Raw genomic sequence first — 5,252 nt, 5'->3', positions numbered from 1 at the left:
CATGACCAGGAAGGAAGAGATGGAAACTCTCTTCCCCTCAAAGCTCCCAGTGAAATCTATGGGAGCCATGCAGATGCATGCCAGGCAAAACTGGATCCCAAACTGACAGGCTTCTTTAAGGGAGAGCTCACTACTGAGCCCATTCTAGCTGTATCCACCAGGAGCAGCTGAGTATAGGGAAAATATTCAGTATATATTTCTTTTAGGTACAGTTTTGGCAAAGGAGAAATCCTGTGTTATATCCATATTCTATTAACTTTGGAATTTTTCAGAGAAGATTCTCTTTGCACAACTGAGTGAAGCTCAGATGAAAACTGGCTTGCTAAAATATTCCATTTCTAATATAACCAGGGCCCTCAATGCTGCTGAGCTCTGCCTTAATCCGTGTCATTCTCCATACATCCAGTAACTTGAGGTCAGCACAGTGCTTGTCATTCATAATAGATCTGACTGAAGGATGTGTGTGTATTCAAGTCACCTTCTGCAGATTATTCCCCCAGCTCACTTTCTGTTCCCATTTGTCTGCACATTAGCAACCCAACCTTCTAACATTTATGCAATGTGCTAACCTGGAGACAGTGGCAGGAATATCGGAGCGCAAATGAGCATTAACTCCTGTCAGCTGAGAATCCAGTTTTTGAAGTAGACACTAATTTGTGAGTTTTGATGCATCTACAGTCAGTCACTTTAAGCACACTTTAATAGCTGTGCTCAAATGTAGACAGCTTCACGGAATATGGAAGCATTATGTTAACACATGAAATATGCATTATACATATCTCCTTTTAAATAAAACCAACCCAAAATACATTTAAATGAATCTTTTAACTGTTTCTTCAGACAAAGGCATAACATTACACACACCAATACCCCCCCAATCAATACAAAGCTTTGTTTATATTTGTATATATTTGTATAGACTGAACTTTCAAACTACAGATTTGAATTGTACAAGTGGATAAACATTAGTGATCACTGGGTATTGTAGGGGGGAAAAATGCTATGGTAATAACTGTAGACTTGACATAAGAAGGCATCACAATTAATAATTCCAGATAACTATAGCACCTGTAGCAAGCTAAGGTAAGCACATGTTAGTAACAGATACAGCTTTGTAAAAATGTCAGCAAAAGTTAGCTAAAGATACAGTTCCAACCTGTTATAACTGGTCAGAGATCTTTGATTAGCAGAGTAAAAACATGGAGTTCTTTCATGATTTATGATACAGGAAGATGCAGGGCCAGATTGTTGAGTTCACCAGAGTTATGCTGATTTACCCTAATTGATGATCTGGTCCACACATTAGATTTCTCTCTCTCTCTCATAGATTATATATATATATATATATATATATATATAAAGTATTATAGAAAGCCACAATGTACATAGCGCATTACTGTTGTTCCTCAGTGTCTCCCTTGAATACCCCCCTACCCACACACTTTACTAATATCTAAAAACATTTTCCAGACATAAGCATGTGTGGGTGTATGGAGGGAGTGTATGAAAATTTCAAGGGGACCTGACATCCCAGGCTTAAATATAGAATATATGCATAGCGGCTTCTAACACACAAACATAATGGTTTCTGATTTTAGAAGCCCCAAGGCAACATTATACAATTTAGCAGACACAGTAGGTGAAAAAGTTAGTCCTAGTACTTAACTACAGTTTCCAGAGCTCTTGTGTAGCTCTCTGTTTTAGGCAAAGCTCCAAGAAGCTGCCCTCACAGAGCTAAATGGAGCTGGCAAGGCTCAGATGGTGATCACGTGAAGGCACAGTCAGATAGTGGGCTTGCTTACAATGTCTGTATGTTTCGGCTGCTATGTTCCTCATCTGTCACGTAAAGCCAAATCGTGGCAGTTCCCCTTCCTCCAAAGTCTAGTTTCATTTTAGTACTAGTGGAGGAGGATTGTGCAAATCTCAGCGTTTTATGGCTTATAAGAAACAGTCACTGCCTTGGTTCATGGTCAGTTTTAGAATGTGACATTTTGCTAAGTATTATGCTATGTATCTCAGTTCCTTTTTTGTTGTCCTTATTATAACTCCAGTATTTGCATAATACAACATCAAAATACCTCAAACCCAGAGCAAAGCTGATGCTTTTTTATATGTTATGCATGCAACATCTCTGCTTACATGTGTTCTGGGGACTGCTTGCATGACTAAGGGATTAAAGAACCAGGCCCCAGCCTTATGGAAAAGTCCAACTGAATTTAATAGAGAATGAAGATCTTAAGTTTGGCAATAGAATGCAATGGAGAATTATACCCCACTGCTATAGTTCTGTAAAATGGTCTGAAACAGGCTATAGAAAGATCTCATTCTCCATGAAATTTTCATGTACAGTAAGGGCCCATTAGCAGTATAAAGGGGCCATAAAGTAACCACAAACATAATTTATGCTCTCTTTAAGGCCCGTTTATACTGACAGAACAATGGAAAGTGGTGATAGTATAAATGAGAATCAGGTCTACATTTTGAGAGTAGACTATATAAACCTCTCTCAATTCCTGTGCAATCATATTGGTTTAAAGCAACAGAGGGTCCTATGGCACCTTTGATCTCTATGCAGCAGATCAAACTCAGTCTCAAAGGTGCCACAGGACACTCTGTTGCTTTTTACAGATTCAGACTAACACGGCTACTCCTCTGATACATATTGATTTAATCACTATCCAGTTTTAGTGGGCTTTTCCAGAGGATTCATTACCAGGACTGATTTTTTTTTCCCTTCACACCTCTTTGATAGTTTGCAAGAGCTTTAGGTCCCAATCATCCCCCCATCGAAGTCCAGGTGAATTTTTGCTTCCTATTCGCTTTCACTGGAGCAGGATCTGCCACTTGCAGAAGACTCTAGATAAAGAACTTCTTATTTTTGCTCTATCAAAGTTCTCAGGATTTCATGTCTGGAACAAAATGCATATTGTAAAACCACGGCCAGGAGACAGCTGGTTCAAAATAGCTCCTGTGGCTGTTTCCTGGTATGACCTCTATGTTCTGGATGTTTGATAGATAGAAGTTATAATTTGCTAGTTCAAAATAGCTATTAAGCAGTAAATATTTTAATAATATACATGATCAATATTGTTTTTTCCCCCCTTTTAGAGCAAAGGGTTAAGCTGCAATGCACTGTTTAACATACTGAATTTTACTATGGAGTTTAAAAATATAGGTGGGCTGCTATTAGAATACACAGAGTTCTAGGGAACAGGCATTTTTTCCAATACATTCATTGTATTTTCTGTAGCCACCCTCAGATCTTTCACAGCAAATGTGTGTTGTCCCTCATCATTCTGATGGATTCAGTGGTGCTGAAGGGTGCCAACCTATTTAAATCATTGGATTGTGGCTGGAGCCCTCTATGCAGCAGGTCGCCTCCCCCTCCGCCCTTCACATAAGGGAGGAGGCGCAGGACCTAAGAGATTGCAGTGAACAAAAAATGAAAACAAGGGATTGGGATGAAGGTCAAAGGATTAAAACTGACAGAGTTGGAGAATGACCATTTAGCCATAGTGGAAATACGGCACAGGCAGCAGCAGATCAAACTTCCCATCCTTCCCACTCAGCCTCGTGTGAAGTGAGAGGGTTGGTCAGTCTCCATGTCTATTCAGTCCTTGGCCTTGCCACTGAGAGTGCTAGAGATACCAAAGGGTGCTGGCTTTAGTGGTAGCAGCTCTCACTCTTTGAGCGATCCCCTTTAAAACAGTTTAACAAAACCCTTTTCACAAAACTAAAATAATTCAGTTATTCTCACCCCCACTACTTCTTCCCTGGCCAATAAAATCCCATGGACATTTGGTAAGACACCAGCCTGGATAAAGGCATCTTTTGAACAATGGGAGTAAAATGCTTGTATTTCCCACCAAAAATTGTAGGTAGCATTTTCAAAAGTGCCCAAATGAACAAGACTGAGATTCCTGAGTGCCTAAGTCCCTTTTGAAAAATGTTACCCCACAGCTGGAACGGAGCAGCCCTGAGAGCGAGCTGTCAGGACTGCTGTGGGACCCCATCCTCTGGATCTCCAGGGGCCCCCCATTTTGAGGGGTGAACCCTGCCCTCTTTTCTGTCTCTGGACTGTGCTGGAAAAGAGGAAAGGTTACTTCCACATACGCATCTCCTTTGGGATGCTAAATATTCCATGGAGCCACATGCAATGGCTATTCAGATGTATGGATCAAGCAACTCCCACTGACATCAATAAGATACTTTCCACTAACATCAAGGAGAGATGGATCAGTCCCCAAATGGTGGTGATGGTGGACCCCGAATCAATTCTTTTGATTGAATTCCACTGTACTTGGCTTCTTCCCAAGGTTGGCATTACCACAGCTTTATTGAAGACCGTTTGGGAGTCAGATTTGCTGTTTAGAGTGCACCAGTTTACCTGCACAGTTAATGCTGATGCAAAATTGTACCCCCAAGAACTTGTGCCTGTAGGTTTGTGGGCACAAAAAGGGAGGCCAGGTTGAGGCTGGTCTCAAAAAAATTACACTTTTGGAGTTAACATTTTTCATAAGTGGTTAAGACCCAGATGCCCAAAGGCATTTAGGCACCTAATTCCCACTGACTTCAATGGGTGGTAAGTGTCCAAATACCTTTGCAGGTCTCAGCCTATGTGACTTAGGAGCCTTAGTCACATTTTCAAAAGTGACATAAGCACCTAGGAAGCTTAAGTCTCGTTGCAAGTCAAGGGGACTTATGCTCCTAAGAGCCTAAATCACTTTTGAAATTGGGACTGAAGCACATAAGTCATGTAGGCACTTTTGAAAATGCTACCTCTTAAGTTATTCTCCCTCCCCTTCCTACAGAAGCTGTTATACAGTTTTGCTGATACACAATGATGGCTTTATTGCACGCAAATGGTGGAGTCACTTCAGTCGGGATGAGGGATCTCTAGATATACAGGGCAAGATTGTCCATTGCCTTGGCCCTTGCCCTTTGTGCATCTGTGCAAATGAATGTGTGCAAAGTACTACCAAATCAGAAGTCTTTGTTCACTCTCAGAAGTTTTGTATCCACTTTACAGAGGCGCAAATGACTATACAAGGAGCCAAACAGTAGAGAATCAGGCCCATAAACTGTAAAGCACTTTTGGATCCTAACCTTTGGGATACAAACCACTATTTAAATGCAGTTTGCAATGAATGATTGATTATCTTCACCACCACTCATTAGGAAATCATTGTGCTCTTGTACTCGTAGGACACTGGCAATACCTTCTCGGGGGGGGGGGGGGGGAAAGAAGGGAG

This window comes from Trachemys scripta, chromosome 1, assembly GCF_013100865.1.
Source record: "Trachemys scripta elegans isolate TJP31775 chromosome 1, CAS_Tse_1.0, whole genome shotgun sequence".
Classification (NCBI taxonomy): domain Eukaryota; kingdom Metazoa; phylum Chordata; order Testudines; family Emydidae; genus Trachemys; species Trachemys scripta.
Note: the sequence above shows the minus strand (reverse complement) of the source record.